Source organism: Aethalodelphis obliquidens, unplaced genomic scaffold, assembly GCF_003676395.1.
Source record: "Aethalodelphis obliquidens isolate GAN/ISIS:26980383/991018 unplaced genomic scaffold, ASM367639v1 scaffold23, whole genome shotgun sequence".
Taxonomy (NCBI): domain Eukaryota; kingdom Metazoa; phylum Chordata; class Mammalia; order Artiodactyla; family Delphinidae; genus Aethalodelphis; species Aethalodelphis obliquidens.
Window position 1 is genome coordinate 23,599,835 of NW_020837967.1, and position 18,932 is coordinate 23,618,766.

Here is an 18,932-nt window from a genome sequence, read left to right on the forward strand (position 1 = left end):
AAGCATGAGGTGAAGAATAGAAAGGAACCAGTTCCAGAGAGTGTCTCTTGAATCACAGCCTGGCCTTTTTTCTTGTATTATTAAAATTTCATCCCGGCCATGATAGATATGATCAACAACTGGTTACTAATGAATGGTTTCTGCAGTCCTAATACACATCAGTTAGTTTTCTCAGTCGGTGAATCTTGGAGTTTAGAAGGAGCCTTCGGACTTGTCAACATGCTCCTCTGACAGCTGAAGCGAGACGGGTGAAGTGACAATGGCAGAAGCCAGGTCTCTCTCGATTCTCAGGCCAGCACAACTCCCGCCCCCGGATCCCCACGGGAAACCTTTTCACGCCTCTGACTTCCGGAGTCTGTGCTGCCATCCTGCAAGCGCTGCAAGCTGGGGTGACTTCGGGCAATGACATCGTGGCCCCCCGGGGCCTGCACACTGCAGGCCAGTGGACGGCGGGGCGCGGGGTGAGCGGTCAGGCCGCCCTGGCGCCGGCCGCCCGCCCGCGGAGTGTGCGCGCTGGCCCCGCACTCTGCCCGGGTGGTCCCGGCGAAGGACAGCTTCGCAAGGACCGGGTCAGGGATCAGGGCCTCCAGAGTTGCGTTCCGTCCCGCTGAGGTCGCGCGAGGACTCTTCCCGAGCCTCCCCGCGGGATTTCCGGGCGCGGGAACGGCTGACCGACGCCGGCAGCGCTCCCAGCGTGCCGAGGAACGGGGCAGGCCCTCCTTCCCTGGGTCCCACTTCCGCCACGCAGCGCTCGGGCCGTCTCCCGTGGGCCCGTCCCACGTTTTCCCCACGAGCGCTTCCTCAGCGTCTCCCACTACGCATGTACAAGGCGCCACCGCCCCCCTCCGCCGGCAGCTCCGCGCGCCGGCCGCGCCCCTCCCTCGGCCTCCCCTCCCCCTCCCGGCTCCGTGCCACCGGTTCCCCCCGCGCCCGCCGGGCCGTCACGTGGCCGCGCCCCGCCCCCGTCACGTGGCCACGCCCCGCCCCGCCCCCGCGCCGGCGCGCTCCGACGTGCCCTGGAACTCTGTCTCACCGGGAGGGCAGCCTGCGGGGACGCGCCGGCCGCGGCCGCCGCCGAGTGAGCGCCCTTCGGGCTCGCCTGGGCGCCCCGCCGCCGCCGCCGCCGCCGCCGTCGCCGCCGCCACCAAGCTGGGCCAGGAGGGAGCCGCCCCCCGCGGGGCCGCCGGGCCCTCGGTGAGGGGGGGGCGGGCCGCGGGCGGGCAGGTCGGGGCGGCGCTGCACAAAGGCGCCCGGGGCCGGGGCTGCGGGGCTGGGGGAGGCGTGTGCGGGCGCGCGGCGGCGCTGGGGTGCGAGAGGTGCGGCCGTGGGCGCGGCCGGCGGAGTCGGGGCGCGGGGCCGGCGTGGGGCCCGGGGGCCGCTGCCGGTCGGTCGGCCGACTGGGGCGACGGGGTTTAAATGGCTGGAAGTTGCGGCTCCTCTGCCCCCCGGGTGTCCTGACTTCCTGTGAGAGGGCAGTGCCCGCCGCCCCGCCCCGCCCCCAGGAAAGAGGGTGTTGGGGTGTGTGTGTGTGTGTGTGTGTGTGTGTGCGCTTGTGCGTGTGTAAAAGGCCGGCGGTGCCGCCCTCCTTCCTGGCCTCCCGCCGCCGCCGTGCCCGCTTCGCCAGCGCTGCCGGGGCTGCAACCTCCCTCCCCCAGGGCCTCCCCTCGAGGGCTGTTGACCTCAGCACTGGGCACGCGGGGCCTTGCAGCCCTCAGAGGTGCCCCGCCCCTGCTCGATGGGCTCTTGCTCCTTTCCAGCCCTTCTGCGAGGAATCTCCTCCGGGTCCTTGAGTTTAAAGAATGCTGTGCACTGTCCTCGGGGGTGGTGGGTTGTCTTATAAGCATGACTGTCTTTGACGTGTTGCGGCTGAAGGTACCGAAGACCCTTTGAGACGAAAAGGCCACAGGGTCATCAGCCCTGAGAAGGGCACGGCCTCCTGGCGTTCTCGAGGCGTGTGGTGTTTTCTTTCTGACTGCAGCCGCAGTTTTCAATGCACTTGCGAAGGCGAAAACAAAAATGTTCAGAGCGTGGCTTTATGAAAGTTCTGATGTCTTTCCAAGTAGAGTGTGTGTGGTGGGTAGAGCCAGTTAACACTCGTGCTGCCTTATGGTTAATCATGACGCGATGAGGTAGACTTTATTGAGCAGTTACGCACATGCTCCTAAGGGGAGGTGACGTAGAGAGGAACGAGCTTTGAATGAGGAGTCGCTCGGGTTCAGATTCCGCCCCCCGCGTCTGAAGGCGAGACCTTCAAAGACTCTTGAATGTTACAGTGAAAGGTGGTTTAAACAAGTGTCCAGTTCCTAGCCACGCCTCTTTCCCACTTAAACGCAGGGAAACGGAGGCCTGGAGGTGTATGTTGGTCTATATCCAGTGTTCTTTCCTGATCCGCAGGAGGGTGCGTTACAGGATGGGGCATCTTTGTCTGTCTTTTGGTCCCAGTAGACAGTCTGGCTGCTGGCTCCAGTATTTTCTCTTTCTTTTTATCTCTGTTTTAAAAATGCCTTGCAAATGTTTCACAGCAGGGATTTGGGAGCCCAGAGTAGTGAGCCGGGCTCTGAAGACTTGACCCTGAGTGGGGCACCCCGAAGAGCCAGAGAAGCTGGGCATGTAGGTGTGACCCGTGGTTGCAGGTAGTAGCTCTGCTGCTCTGGGGGGGCTCTCTGGGGAAAAATGAGTTAAATACAGACTAATGTACCAGATTACGTGCGCATGCCGCAGTACTGGCTGATAGGTTTCTATTTATACTTGATCAACGACAGACGTTGGAGAAGATTGCTAACTCATTGATTCTTTTTAAAAAATTATTTATTTTTGGCTACGTTGGGTCTTCATTGCTGCGCGCGGGCTTTCTCTAGTTGCGGCGAGCGGGGGCTACTCTTCGTTGCGGTGCGTGGGCTTCTCGTTACAGTGGCTTCTCTTGTTGCGGAGCACGGGCTCTAGGCGCGCGGGTTTCAGTAGTTGCAGCACGCGGGCTCAGTAGTTGTGGCTCACGGGCTCTGGAGTGCAGGCTCAGTAGTTGTGGCGCACGGGCTTAGTTGTTCTGCGGCATGTGGGATCTTCCCGGACCAGGGCTCGAACCCGTGTCCCCTGCATTGGCAGGCGTATTCTTAACCCCTGCACCACCAGGGAAGTCCTTCATTGATTCTTAATATGATGCCCTCTATAGAATAGTTGTCCATATATAGTCAATATTTTACATACCTTTAGATTTTTCAAATTACTGCACTAGTTGTGAGGCACAAGTGAAAATATGTAAATACTGCAGAAAAACAGCGTGTTATTTGTAGTCAGTCATTTGGCTTTTCTTTCATTAATTAGAAAGTATCTGCTGAGTGGTTTTTTTAATAAGTTGACAGAAAATGGGTTTTACGAATGTAAGTTCTTTAAGTAATGCAGTTGACATTTCTGAGCACAAAAGGGTAATAAACAGTTTAAATTAATTCAAACAGTGAATGTGGTGATGTGTAAAATTACTAAGTGGTAGTACTGGTTTTTGCTTATCTGAGAAAATCGGTACTAGGAAAAAGCAGCTAAAGGTAAACCTGCCTAAAATGGGCAGAACAGTTTTATAATAGTGGGAGAGAAAAGTGAAATTAAACGTTTATTTTATCTTATATTTAGCAATTTTAGTCGTAATTGCAAATACGCACTGCTTTGTAGAATGAATCAGATGTGAAAAGGCAGGATGGTACCACATAGCATCATTGTGCTTCAAATCATGCTTTTCAAATCATTCTCTTTTGAGGAACCCACTGGGCCACTGTCTTTGTGTTTTCTTTCCTTCAGTTGTTAACTGTTCTAATCGTGCCACACCCTCATCTGTGGATGGCTTTGCAGTGATTCAGCCATTTTCTTATTATATTGACTTAGTATTTTGCAGTTTCATTTTGCAGTTGAGCAGCTTTTCATTTGAACTGAACTGCCAGACACTGATGTCTGTGAGCACCCTTCCCCTGTTGATAATCTGTTCCTTCTCAGATTTCTTTGTGCATGGGAATCACCTGAACTTCTAACAAGCCCCCGATGATACCGATGCTGCCGGGACTTCAGACTGCTCCTGTCCAATAGAAATGTAATGCCAGTCACCTGTGTAATTCTCAGGTTTTTAGTACTCACATGATAGGTAAAGTTAAAAAGAAACCATGAAATAAATTTTATCATCATTTTGTCTACATGGCATCTTCAAAACCCCATATGTATTTGACACTTCCACACGTCTCAGTTTAGATTAGCCGTACTTCACATGCTCAGGAACCACGTTTGCGTGATGTGTTGAGCAGCATGGTTCTGGAGTCTAGAATCCAGATCAGTACTGTTCTCAGTGTGTGTTCACATTGGCCCTATCAGCAGCCCTTGGGAACGTGTTAGAAATGGACATTTTAGGGCCCCCACAAACCTACTCTCCTTAGAATATCTGGAGTCTCAGTAACTTGCAGCATATGACTACGAAATGTATATGTGATGTTTTGGATGGGATCCCAGAACAGAAGAAGTTCATTGGGGAAAGGCTAAGGAATATGGACATTATTAGGTATCAGTATTTGTTCACTGAATATGACGAATGTACCATACTAATGTAAGATGTTTGTAGTAGGGGAAACTGTGGACAGTGTATATGGGAACTCTGCTATCTTTGCAGTAATTCTGTAAATCTAAAGCTCATCTAAAAGAATGTTTTTTTGTTTTTTTTTTAAAAGAAGCTCTCCAGGTGATGCCGTCTTTCACTAAAAGTGAGAAGCAGTGATCTAGATCGCTACTATGACCTGCACTATAGCAGCTTGGGTGGGCAGGATGGAGGCTACTGTTAGGTCTCATAGGGTAATAATGGTATTTTTTTTGGGGGGGGGGGCACGCCTCATGGCTTCGGGGATCCTAGTTCCCTGATCAGGGATCGAACCTAGGCCCCCTGCAGTGGAAGCTCAGAGTCCTAACCACCGGACCTCCAGGGAATTCCCAATAATAGTATTTTTGTAATAAGAGCTAAAACTTATAAAACACTTAGCATGTGCTAGGGATTATGCCAAGTCCTTTACACATATTTACTCATTTAACTCTCCCAATATGTGATATGTACCATTAGTTAGCTCCTTTTCACAAATGGAAAAAATACTGAGGCTCAGAGAGGTTAGGTGACTTGTCTTAGGTAGCAAGAGGCAGAAACAGGGACGTTTGAGGAGGGACTAATTTAAGAGCAATCAGTTCATTTGTGAGTGTTTTCCTTCTCTACAAGTTTTGCTGCTTTGAATAAGCACTGATTGATGTGCGTGTTCTGTATCATGCCTCGCAGTTTACAAAGTACTTTTTTGTCTTTCCATTTTCACAAGGATCTTTTGAGGTTTGTGGTGTTTCTTTTGTATTACAGATAGTTGAGGTGCTGAGGGCCTGAGAGCTAATACATGGCAAATCCTGATTTAAATTTCAGTCCTCCCACCCTGAGTTCTCTGTTCCTTTACCACAGGAGAATTCAGAATACATTTACCAGTTAGAGTGATATCTTTAAAGTTAGTTGAAAATTACCTGTATTTTGCTGTATATTACTGGTTTGTTTTAAAAAAATCAGTTTTGAGTTAAAATATACATACAATAAAATAAAACACTCAACGATAAAATGGGGTGAACTGCAGATACATACGAAGACATGAATGAATCTCAGAAGCATTGTTCTAGGTGAAACAAGCCAGACATGAAAGGCTACATACTATATGTATATATGCTTTTGTCTGCATTTGGCTTCCTTGAGTAAACTGTGATTAATGTGATGCTTTTTATCACGCTTTATAATTTACTAAGTACTTTTTCATGTTTTCTCTACCCATTTTCACAGGGATCTTCTGAAGTTTGTATTGTTTCCTGTTTTACAAACGAGTGTATCACAGTTAGTTTAGGCATTCACCAGTTGATAGGCCTCTGGGTCATTTCCAGTTTCTGGCTGTTATGAATAAAGCTGTTATGGATGTTCATGTAAGGCCTTTTCAGGGATTTATGGTTTCATTTTTCTTGGGTAAATACCTAGAAGAGGAATTGCGAGATCGTATGTTAAATGTATGTTTAACTTTATAAGAAACTGCCCCAGTGCTTTCCAGAGTAGCTGTACCACTCTGCATTACCACAAGCAGTGAATGAGAATTCCTGTTGCTGGTATCCTTACCCTACAAAATATCCTTTATATGTATGTAAAGCCATTCTAAATATATATAAAGTTGCCCTGGGGCATGTGGGATCTTCCCCGACCAGGGCTCGAACTCGTGTCCCCGGCATAAAGCCATTGCATTATAAGGGTTTTGTCTTAACAGCTTTATTGAGGTATAATTGCTGTAAAATAAACGGGACATATTTTAAGTGTGTAGTTTGATGAGTTTGGACATATGAATAGCTGTGCCTCTACAATCATCACCGTTATCAGGATAACAAGCATATCCTTCACCCAGCTCCCCATTTCCTTGAGCCCAAAGGTAATTTGTTGCCCTTGTTCCCTGGTAACTGTTGATCTGCTTTCTGGCACTATGTATTACTTTGCATTTTCTAGGATTTTATGTAGATGGAATCGTACAGTATGCACTCTTTCTTGTCTGGATTTTTTTCACTCAGCAAATTTTTTTTTTTAACATCCTTATTGGAGTATAATTGCTTTACAATGGTGTGTTAGCTTATAACAAAGTGAATCAGCTATACAAATATCCCCATATCTCCTCCCTCTTGCGTCTCCCTCCCACCCTCCCTATCGCACCCCTCTAGGTGGTCACAGAGCACCGAGCTGATCTCCCTGTGCTATGCTGCTGCCTCCCACTAGCTATCTGTTTTACATTTGGTAGTGTATATATGTCCATGCCACTCTCTCACATCGTCCCAGCTCACCCTTCCCCCTCCCCATGTCAAGTCCATCTTCTACATCTGCGTCTCTATTCCTGTCCTGCCCCTAGGTTCTTCATAACCATTTTTTTTTCTTTTTTTTAAATTCCATATATATGTGTTAGCATACGGTATTTGTTTTTCTCTTTCTGACTTACTTCCACTCAGCAAAATTATTTTGAGATTCATCCAGTTTGTTGTGTGTATCAGTAGTTTGTTCCTTTTATTGCTGAGTGGTATCCTATTGTGTGGATATTACACAATTAGTTTATCCGGTCGCCTGTTGGTGGACATTGGGTTGTTTCCAATTAGGGACTATTACAGATAAAGCCACTGTGAACATTCACATACAGGTCTTTGTGTGGGCATGTGTTTTCATTTTCTTTGGTGACTACCTAGGAGTAGAATCCCTGGGTCATATGGTAGATGTATATTTCAAGCTTTTAAGAATCTCTCCAACTTTTCCCAAAGTGGTTGTACCATTTTACATCCCCACCAGCAGTATTTGAGAGTTCTGGTTGCAGAAATACTGGTATCGTCAGTCTTTTAATTTTAGTCATTCTAGTAGACATGTGATGTTATTTCTTTGTGTTTTTAATTTGCATTTCCCTAACGACTAAAGATGTTGAGCATCTTTTCATGGGCTTATTTACCACCTATAGATCCTCCTTGGATATGAACGCTTGTCTGTTCCTATCTTTTGCCCTTTTTTAATTGGGTCATTTGTCTTCTTAATGGCTTGTACAGTTATTATATATTCTAGATATGAGTTCTTTGTTGGAGATAAGTTTGTGTCTGAGACATTTGTGTCTATTTTCATGAGGGATATTGGTCTGTAGTTTTTCTTTTTTATAACGTCTTTGTCTGGTTTTGGTATGAGGAGAATGCTGACTTCATAGAATGAGTTGGGATGTTTTTCCTCTGTTTCAATTTTCTTTTTTTTTTTTTTTTTTAACATCTTTATTGGGGTATAATTGCTTTACAATGGTGCGCCAGCTTCCACTCTACAACAAAGTGAATCTCAATTTTCTTTAAGAGGTTTGTGTAGAATTGGTATTACCTTCCTTACATTTTGTAAAATTCACCAGTGGAGCCATCTTGGCCAGGAGTTTTCTTTGTGGGAAGATTTTTAAAGACGGATTCAATTTATTTAATAAATATAGGACTATTTAGGTTATCTGTTTCTTCTTAAGCTTTGGTAATTTGCCAAAGGAGTTTATCTGGTTCACTGAGTTGTTGAAGTTATCAGCATAAAGCTGTTCATGATATTCTCTTATCTTCCTTTCAGTGTCTTTAGGATATGTGGTTATATCTCCTGTCTCATTCCCGATACTGGTAATTTGTGTTTCTTCTCTTTAGTTCCTGATCAGTTTGGCGAGAGGATTGTCAGGGTTACTGATCCTCTTGAAGAACTGCCTTCTGGTTTCATTGATTCCCTCTAACATTTTTCTGTCTTTTACAGCTTTCTGCTCTGACCTTTATCATGTCCTTTCTTCTGCTTGCTTTGGGTTTAATTTGCTCTTTATCTGGTTTCTTAGAGTGCAAGTTTACATCACCGATTTGAGACCTTTTTCTTTTCTAATAATGGGCATTTAGTATATAAATTTTCTCTAAGCACTACTATAGCTGCATCCCACAAATTTTGAGCTGTCACCTTTTCGTTTTCATCCGGTTCAAATTCCTGTTTGATTTCTTCTTTGACCTCTGAGGTATTTAGAAGTATGTTGTTTAAATTCTAACAGCAAATTTGTGGGTTTTAATATATCTTTTTATTAATTTATAATGTAATTCAATTGTCAGAGAACATTCTTCATATTATTTCAGTCTTTTTAGATTTATTGAGATTTGTTTCATGGTCCAGAATATAATCAACAAAAAATGTATGCTTAGGGACTTCCCTGGTGGTCCAGTGGTTAAGACTCCATGCTCCCAATGCAGGGGGCACGGGTTCGATCCCTGGTCCGGGAATTGAAGATCCCACATGCCACACAGCGTGGCCAGAAATAAAGAAAAAAAAAAAGAGAGAGAAAGAGAGAAAATGTATGTTTATAAGAAACTGAACTGCCTGCCTGTACCATTTAGCGTTCCCACTAGCACTGAATGTGTGTCCAGTTGTTGGTATCCTGGTCAGCACTTGATATTGTCTTTGTTTTTTAAAAATAACTTTATTATAGTTGGTGGATAGTGATACCTTGTTTTGGTTTTAGTTTGCATTTTAGGATATTTAATGGTTTGTAAAATAATTTAAATGGAATAAAGATGAATAATCATGGAATTTTGTGGGGTTTTTTTTCCCCAGTAGAGGACAGAAACCTCTAGGGGATTGGTAGCAGTAGTAGTTCATCATTGTCTGTGTGCTACAGAAGTGCTACTTTTCAGTTTTCTAAAAGGTTGAATGTTTATTTGCCTTATAGTATTTACTTTGAAAGAGAATCTGTAAAAGCTATGTGAGGATTTTAGTGATTTTTATGGTTTTGGAATAGACAGGTATAAGGTGATTTAAACTGCATTCTCCATTTTACATTTCCACCAGCAACGCATAAGAATTCCAGTTTCTCCACATTCTCACCAACACTTGTTATTTCTGTTGTTATTTTTACAGTAGCCACCCTAATGGGTATGGAGTGGTGTATCATTGTGTTTTTTTGTTTTGTTTTTATACATTTATTTTATTTTTGGCTGCTTTGGGTCTTCGTTGCTGTGTGTGGGCTTTCTCTAGTTGCGGCGAGCGAGGGCTACTCTTCGTTGTGGTGCGTGGGCTTCTCATTGCAGTGGCTTCTCTTGTTGTGGAGCACGGGCTCTAGGTGTGCAGGCTTCAGTAGTGGCACGTGGGCTCAGTAGTTGTGGCTCGCGGGCTCTAGAGCACAGGCTCAGTAGTTGTGGTGCATGGACTTAGTTGCTCCGAGGCATGTGGGATCTTCCTGGACCAGGGCTCGAGCCTGTGGCCCCTGCATTGGCAGGCGGATACTTTATTTATTTATTTTTGGCTGTGTTGGGTCTTCTTTGTGGTGCATGGGCTTCTCATTGCAGTGGCTTCTCTTGTTGTGGAGCACAGGCTCTAGGCGCGCGGGCTCAGTAGTTGTGGCTCGTGGGCTCTAGAGCGCAGGCTCAGTGGTTGTGGCACACGGGCTTAGTTGCTCCGCAGCATGTGGGGTCTTCCCCGGACTAGGGCTCGAACCCGTGTCCCCTGCATTGGCAGGTGGATTCTTAACCCCTGGGCCACCAGGGAAGTCCCTGGCAGGCGGATTCTTAACCATTGCGCCACCAAGGAAGGCCCTATCATTGTGGTTTTGATTTGCATTTGATTTGCTTATTGGCCATTTGTGTATCTTCCTTGGAAAAACGTCTATTCAAGTCCTTTGCCTACCTGACTGTCCTTATCACAATTTAATTTGAAGTAGATTGGTATAATTTAAGCATTATAATGAATACTTATTTCTTTTTTTAAGTAAGTTGCTGATGTCTGACTAGAACTTTGCAGTGACCAGACCATAATGATCACTGGACTTGTAGCTGTATTTGTCTTTGTTTTGTGGACTGTATCTTTTTTTAAAGCATGGGATTAGGTAAACATTTGAAAGTGATTGAATGTAAATAGTCATCTCCGAGATTAAGACGGTAGCATGTATAATTTCAGAGGAATATCTGAATGGGTTGGGCTGGTGGTTAATGCTTGGGTAGCCAGTGGAGTTGTGAAGTGAATGGAGTTTTTCTTCTAAAGTGAATTGTTAGAGGATTGGAAATCCTATTAAACTGCTTAAAGACCAAGATTATGATTTTCTCCTTAATACATAACAACTTGTATAATGAATTGGACTGAGACCCTGGGCATGGGGTTGTTACAACAGGTAGGGTGGGCGAGATGCCACAGAGGCAAGAGGAAAATTGTGTGAACTGTAAAAATCTTAATTTCTTTCTTCTGGGTTTTTTTTTTAACTGATTATTTTATTTTAGTTATTTATTTTTTTGGCCAGGCCACACGGCTTGCAGGATCTCAGTTCCCTGACCAGGGACTGAACCCGGGCCACGGCAGTGAAAGCTGGCAATCCTAACCACTAGATCACCAGGGAACTCCCTTAGCTGATTATTTTAGGAAGTTCTTAGTGAGAAATTAAAATATGGGACTCAGGTGATGAGGATATAGGAGGAAGAATCCATTGACTAGAGTGCATGTAGCAGGAAGTAAAGAGCTGAAGAATGTAGAGGCTAAGTGAAGATCGTAGAAGGCTGGTTTTAGAGGTTGATGTGGAGCTATTGTTGGTATAGGTGGCTTTTGATGACACAGCATATGAAGGAAAGGGAAGTTTAACCTATTGGTTCAAGAAAAAGTTCTTTTTGTTCCTTAGACTTTTTAGTGATTATGTGTTTTTTACCTTTAGGCTATCTTCTTGGTATCCTGCATCATCACATAGCACAGGGAGATCAGCTCCGTGCGTTATGACCGCCTGGAGGGGTGGGATAGGGAGGGTGGGAGGGAGGGAGACCGCAAGAGGGAAGAGATATGGGAACATGTGTATATGTATAACTGATTCACTTTGTTATGAAGCAGAAACTAACACACCATTGTAAAGCAATTATACTCCAATAAAGATGTAAAAAAAAAAAAGTCTTAGTGTGTGCAAGTGAATCCGAGGGGTTTAAAAGCCAGTTTAATAGTTTTTGGTCTGAAGGGCTTGATCAGGGCTGTTTTCCTAAAGTACTGAATTTGTGAATTTTTTTTTTTTTTTTTTTTTGGGGTATGTGGGCCTCTCACTGTTGTGGCCTCTCCCGTTGCGGAGCACAGGCTCCGGATGCGCAGGCTCAGCGGCCATGACTCATGGGCCCAGCCGCTCCGCGGCATGTGGGATCTTCCCGGACCGGGGCACGAACCCGTGTCCCCTGCATCGGCAGGCGGACTCTCAACCACTGCGCCACCAGGGAAGCCCGTGAAATTTTTTGGATACAGTACTCTCCTCACTTTCTACCCTATGTCAGTTGGGTCAGTAGTTACATTTCCATGTATAAGAAGAGATCATTTTAGAATGATTTTGAAGCTGTAACAACCAGTGATAATGGAGAACTCCTAATACCTCTTAAATACTTGTAATTTGTATTTTGATGAGAAAAGCAGTGTGTAAAAGTAAAGAACAAAAGAAATGTAATTTTGTTTAACTTATTTAAAGGTGGGACAGCATAATGTAAGATATGTTAATAGGAATATCAAATATGCATGATACCACTTGTAATTTGAGTTACTGTTTAAGAAGACAGTGTCTAATGATAGGAAGCATTTAAATCAAGTACGTAAAAACCAGGTGGGGAGAATGTGTCACTACAGGCTCCAGGCTCACCTTGTATATTTCCTGCCCCAGCCCTTGAATCAGTCATTTCTCCAAAGAGCCTCGGTTCCTTTATTTGGAGAATGGTATTAGAAACCAAATCTGGGTGCTAGGTGTGCTTGTTGCTGCCAAGGTGTCATTTTTACTGACAGCAAGGATCTGTGTATGGTGTACTAAGCAGTGTATAGACATATACCTGTAATACTTCTTTATGTAATCATCTGTATCTGTGGTAAGCTCAAAGTGAGTTCATATTTCTGTCTCCAAGTCTAATGTGTTACCCCAGGACCATTCTAGCCTTCTCCCTTGCATGTCTATAAATTCATATTCCAACATTGGGAAACTTGGTGCCCACATCTGCATTCTGTGTACTTAATTATTCAAGTCCAGTGTGTGTACATGTATAGCAGTATCAGAACTTTTAATTCATACCCCATGGGGAATGTTTTTTATGTGTTAGAACACGGTACTTATGTGCAGTTCCTTTATCTGTGTTCTTATAAACCTCACTTATTTCCAGAATGAATGAGGTTAGCCTCTCCCTCCATCCCCTCTCCATTCAGTGAGGTCGTTCCATGTATGTGTAATACCGTTAGACTATCTTGTCACATCTGCTTTCCATCCTGGGATTCCCCTGACCTCCTAAACGATTGTTTAGAATTTGCAAACATTGAACTTCATGCTTGTGTTGTAAAGATTAATGGGTTTTGACAAGGGCATAATGTCATGTGTCCACCACTACAGTATCATACAGAATAGTTCATTGACCTAAAAGAATCCCCTGTGCTTCATCTATGGAATCCCCCCCCCCCACTTCATCCTAACCCCAGCAATCACTGTCTCTATGGTTGTGACTTTGCCAGAATGTCATATAATATAATCATTCCGTATGTGGCTTTTTCAGGCTATGATTTTTTCTTTCACTTAGCAAAATATATCTAAGATTCATTTCTGTCTTTTCGTAGCTCGATAGCTCTTTTCTTTTTATCACTGAATAGTACTGTAAGTCTGGCTGTCTCGCAGTTTATCCTTTCTCCTACTGAAGGACATCTTGGTTGCTTCCAGTTTTGTGCAGTTATAAAGCTTCTCTGAACATTTTCATGCAGGACTTTTTGTGGAAATAAGATTTCAACTCATTTGGGTAAATACCTAGGGGTGTGATTGCTAGATTGTATGGTTAAGACAACATTTAGCTTTGTATCAACAGAAACTGTTAAACTGTCTTCCAAAGTGACTGAACCATTTTGCATCCCCATCAGCAGTGAATGAAAGTTCCTGTTGCTGTATACCCTCATCAGCATTTGGTGGTGTCAGTTTTTTTGGATTTTAGATGTTCTAATAGTTGTATGGTATCTCGTTTTAATTTGCAATTCCCTAATGACAATGTTGAGCATTTTTTCATGTGCTCATTTGTCACATGCATATATTCTTTCATGATGTCTCTTTTCAGATCATTTTCGATTAAAGAATTTGGTTCTGGGGCTTCCCTGGTGGCGCAGTGGTTGAGAGTCCGCCTGCCGATGCAGGGGACACGGGTTCGTGCCCCGGTCCGGGAAGATCCCACATGCCGCGGAGCGGCTGGGCCCGTGAGCCATGGCCGCTGAGCCTGCGGCCCGCGTACCGCAAAAAAACAAAACAAAACAAAAAAAAAAAAAAAAGAATTTGGTTCTTTTGCGTTTTAAGAGTTCTTTGTATATTTTGGATAAAAGTCTTTCATCAGATATGTATTTTACAAATATTTTCTTCTTGTCTGTGGTTTGTGTTTTCATTCTCCCAGCATTATCTTTCACAGAGCAGAAGTTTTTAATTTTAATAAAGTCCTATTTAATTTTTTCTTTCATGGATTATGCATTTAGTGGTATATCTAAAGACTAATTGTCAAACCCAAGGTTATATTTCTTCCTTTTTAAATTGGAATATTTTCTTCACTGTTGTCACAATCCAAGAAAAATTTCTTATTTCTTTCTTTTTTTAAAAAATTAATTAATTAATTAATTAATTAATTTTTGGCTATGTTGGGTCTTCGTTGCCACACGTGGGCTTTCTCTAGTTGGGGCGAGCGGGGGCTACTCTTCGTTGCGGTGCGCGGGCTTCTCATTGCAGTGGCTTCTCTTGTTGCAAAGCATGGGCTCTAGAGCGCAGGTCAGTAGTTGTGGCACGTGGGTTCAGTAGTTGTGGCTTGTGGGCTCAGTAGTTGTGGCTCACGGACTCTAGAGCACAGGCTTAGTAGTCGTGGCTCACGGGCTTAGTTGCTCTGTGGCATGTGGCATCTTCCTGGACCAGGGATCAAACCTGTGTCCCCTGCATTAGCAGGCAGATTCTTAACCACTGCGCCACCAGGGAAGCCCGCAAATATCATTTTTATTAAAATCTGCTTGCTCTCCCAAGTACTTCTTTTGTTGTTTCCTCATTTTTGTTTCATATTTCAATCTGGGTGTGAATTTCCTTTACCAGTTTGTGCTTGGCTGAGTTTTCTACTGCTTTCCAGGTACCTGATTATTTCCTGTCTCCTTTCTGGTGTTCCTATTTTTGCTATTTCTTTATGACCAGAATAGTTTATAATAGCAATGAGTATATTTTGCTTCTGTTCTTTAGGCCTAAATATATATCTTATATTCTATATGTTTTTATTCTTAGAAAACAGGGATCATGCATTAAGAAAAAAACCTTAGGTGCCCTATCATGGCCTGTGATTTCTTGTTAAGTGTACAATCTACAAAATTATTTGGTGGAATAATTTCTTATTGTGGAACTTATGCTGGAGTTGTTTTTAACTTTTTTGTTGTGCTCATTAAGTTTAATTGCTTTCTTTAGTAGACGGCTGTTTAGGGAGTGTTAATTTTAAACAAGTACTTTTAAAGCTACTGGAGGACTTAGTGTCAAGAATCGGTGCTTAAATTGTGGTATTTTTAAGTGGGTTAATATGTGTGTGAGGCTATATTAGCATTTTGTTGTTCATGGTGTTAGAATTGCTAAGTATGTTGTACATGTATGTATCAGACTTAAATTGTAAGGTCATTAATTATGGATACAATTATCCCAGTCCTCTTAAGACTTTGTTTACTTGTTTACTTTTTGATGTACCTGGTAAGGATCTCACGCTGTGAGATGTAGTTGATTAAAGCAGATGTCTTGGGGGAGGAAGATAACATTTGCTGGCTGTGTAATTTGTGCTAGGAAAGAAAATGAGAAAAATTAGACAGAAAGGAGGAGTCCATTAGATTTTAAAATAGCCTGGTAGAAATGAATCTGACTTTGGTGGGGGGTGGGGAAGAAATAAAAGTTGTAAAAAGTTGTGTGTCTCTGGGTGTGTCTGTTCTTGTTGAAGCTCGAGGAAGAGGACCACTGGTAAGAGGCTTTTCACGCCTCAAAGAAAAGCAGTGGTTGTTACCGAATAGTAGATGTGCAAAAACTCTATCCTCGTGGTTGGGTGCTTAGTAGTTGTGTGTGTGATGAAAAAGGGTGGAGGAGTGTGGTGATAAGTGTAGAATATGTTTCAATTGGAGGAGTGTTGTGCTCAGAGGGCGTTGTAGTTGAACAAGATTCTAATCGAAATACTTGAGAGGTTAAGATAGCAGGATAAACAGTGCTCAACCTAATCTAAAGAGAAGAATACACAGTGTGGGGAGGGATAAATTAGAAGTTTGGGATTAACATACACAGGCTAGTCTGTATAAAATAGAAAATCAAGGGACTTCTTTGGTGGCGCACTGGTTAGGAATCCACCTGCCAATGCAGGGGACACGGGTTCAAGCCCTGGTCTGGAAAGATCCCACATGCCGTGGAGCAACTAAGCTTGTGTGCCACAACTACTGAGCCCGCGAGCCACAATTGCTGAGCCCGCGTGCCACAACTACTGAGCCCGTGGGCCTAGAGCCCGTGCTCCGCAGCAAGAGAAGCCACCACAGTGAGAAGCCTGTACACTGCAACAAAGAGTAGCACCCACTCACCGCAACTAGAGAAAGCCCGTGCACAGCAATGGAAGACCCAACACAGCCAAAAAATAAATAAACAAAATAAAATAAAAATTAAAAATAAAAGAGATGGTTACTCTTAATTAAAAAAAAGATAATCAACAAGGACCTATTGTATAGTACAGGGAACTATACTCAATATTATGTAATAACCTATAAGGGAAAAGAATCTGAAAAAGAATGTATATATAACTGAAGTGCTGTGCTGTATACCTGAAACTTACATGATATTGTAAAACAAGTATACTTCAATAAAAAACTTAAAAAAAAAATCCACAGTTTGGGGAATAGACAAAGAAACAAACCAAAATTAAAACCACAAACATTTGTTTTAATGCAGCTTATGTTTTTAAATAAAAATAGGCAGCAGTTGTTATTCACATATATGCAGATAAATTTCCCTTAGATCCAAGTTTTTAGAGCTACCCCACAATTATTTTAATTTTATTTGAATCTGTAGTTTATAATAGGGCTTTCCTCTTCATATTTATTTTATCTAACTTTTCCTAGACCTTGGATTGTGATACATAATTCCTGCTACGTGACTTTCTAGAAGTTTATTATTTCAGTTGTCTCGGGCTTCCCAGTTCGTTTCCCACCCCCATCCCCGTATTAACTAGAAACCTGCTCTCAGGTCCTGTTACCCCTGTGCTCACTCTTGCTCATGTCATCTGCCTTGTATCAACTACCTGTTCTATCTGGATGTCTTTTGACTGCTTCTCCGTCTTTCTTGTCCTCCCACTTCTCATTTCCTTTACAGTACTGAGAACTTTAGTTTGGGTGTCCCATGTTGAGCGTGGTGAAACTGACTTCCCGTTTTCCCTGGTCATACCTCTGCGGTCGGTGGGGAAGGTGTGGTCGTAAAGCCTGGCAGTGAGAGGCCCGGGCGTGGACGCCTCTAACCTGTGCTGCACTCCACCCCACAGCCCCTCCCGTGCTACCAGGAAACCACGCAGTTTACTCCTTACTCTTCATACTTCCCTTTGCTCCATGCCCGCGGATCAGTGTCTGAGCAGTTCTGGTACACCTGAGCTCCTGTAGCCTTCTGTGTATTCCCTGACTTGTTTCAGTATCTTCAGAGATGTTTCGTAAGTTATTTCATTACTTCCTGGAAAGTAAAAGAAAAAAAACATCACCTGAGGATAAGTATTTCAATGTGGAGTTTTGAAAAGTTGTAGTGAAAACCTTTTATGTAGGTAAAAGGATTAAGGTTCATAGTGACTCATGCCCTGGTAATGCGTGAAAATAAAGGCTGATTGCTTTGAAGCTTAGAATTTCTATTTACTGTGTGGGGAAAGACCAGGCAGATTGGGCGGGGTCGGGGGGGGGGGAGGTTTTGGATATGGTTAAGTTTTAGGTACCTGTTAGGACACTGAGTGGATTCAGTTGTTGTGTGTCAGTAGTCGCCTTTAATCTAGAAGAATCTCTCTCTCTCTTTCATTTTTCATGAAATTGAGTGTTTGAAGAGTTCAGGTGTGTTTCTCATAGAATGTCTCACATTCTGGGTTTGTTTTTTACTAACGATTTTACAAAAGTTGTTACTCATGTTATTAGAAGTTTGAAAAGATATTTCTGTCAGCATAAGAACTAAGGGCGAAAATGAAGTTGAAACGAAGTGGAAATGAAGTAGGAGGGGCAGTGGTAAAGTGTGCTTTGTTTGGAGGGCGGTGCTGGATGCAGTCGTGATATGTAAAATTGTACTGTGTGCCTTATAGCTGTTGTAAAAAAGTTATGCTTCTAAAACCGCGAGCAACATTGCATTCTTAGCCTTCTTTAAGCAATCTCGGTTAAAGTTAATGAACTTTATTATTTTTTTTTCTATAGGTTTAAATGTAAGACTGGCTGTTTAGTTCTCCTTCTAAGGTAAGTTTTTTATTTTTATTATTTTTTTTGAAACAACATTACTATATTAAATTTATTATTCAAGTAGTTTGTCTAGAAAGTAAATTTTAGTTGCTGGAATTGTATGCCTAACTAGTTATCACCTGGGCTTTGTCTGTTTCAGAGGATGTTGTCCGCAGGGGCGTGGTGGTTACTGCACATATAGTGTAAATAGTTCCGTGCTGGTACTTAGATGCTGAGGAAAATTGGGAGGCTACGCGACCTTGTAGGAACATTTCTGGTACATCTCACTAGTCAGAGTTACTCTGATTTGCCTGAGGATCCTGGAGTGCTGGGTTGAGTGTGTTTTCCTAGGGATGCTGTAACAAAGTGCTACCAACTGGGTGACCTAAAAACTACAGAAACTTACTCTCTCACTGTTCTGGAGCCAGAGGTCCTCTGTGCTCCCTCTGAAGGCTCTAGGGGAGAATCCTTCCTCGCCCATTCCAGTTTCTGGCGGTTGCTGGCATTCCTGCTTCACTCCCCATTTCTGCCTCTGTCTGCACGTGGTCTTATTCCCTCCGTGTCTCCTCTCCTTGTCCCCAAGGATTTGGGGCCCACCCTAATCAATGTGAACTCATCTCAAATTGATTGCATCTGCCAAGACCCTAGTTCCGAGTACGGTCACGTTCCCAGGTCCTGTGTTAGGACTTAGACATACCTTTTTGGGGAACACAATTCATCCCACAGTAGTTGGGGCTCGACTTGAATTGTAGCAAAATCGAGGTGCTGTGATCATTCTGAAGCTTGAATGATGTGTTTTATGAGGTACTAAAATATTTGGAATTGTAACAGTGAATCCTAGGTTTCTGAAGCCATTTTAGGGATATTTCTAGTAGACTTTGCATGGTGTGTGTGTGTGTGTGTGTGTGTGTGTGTGTGTGTGTGTGTGTGTGTGTGTGTGTGT

At 43.6% G+C, this 18,932-nt stretch overlaps 1 protein-coding gene across 10 annotated transcripts in view; it reads left to right on the forward strand.

Moving 5' to 3' along the window:
- The first annotated feature begins 1,017 nt into the window (after positions 1 to 1,017).
- The window catches only part of ARHGAP12 (Rho GTPase activating protein 12), a 111,234-nt gene continuing 93,319 nt past the window's right edge, over positions 1,018 to 18,932 (forward strand). For 3 of the 10 annotated variants that reach the window (XM_027122000.1, XM_027122003.1, XM_027122004.1), the window contains exons 1-2: positions 1,023 to 1,194; positions 17,969 to 18,007. The gene's annotated coding sequence lies outside the window, so the exon portion shown is untranslated. Of the gene's footprint in view, positions 1,195 to 17,968; positions 18,008 to 18,149; positions 18,267 to 18,316; positions 18,794 to 18,932 lie in introns of those variants that run through there. The other 7 variants (XM_027122005.1, XM_027122006.1, XM_027122007.1 and 4 more) reach the window with 5 other exon arrangements.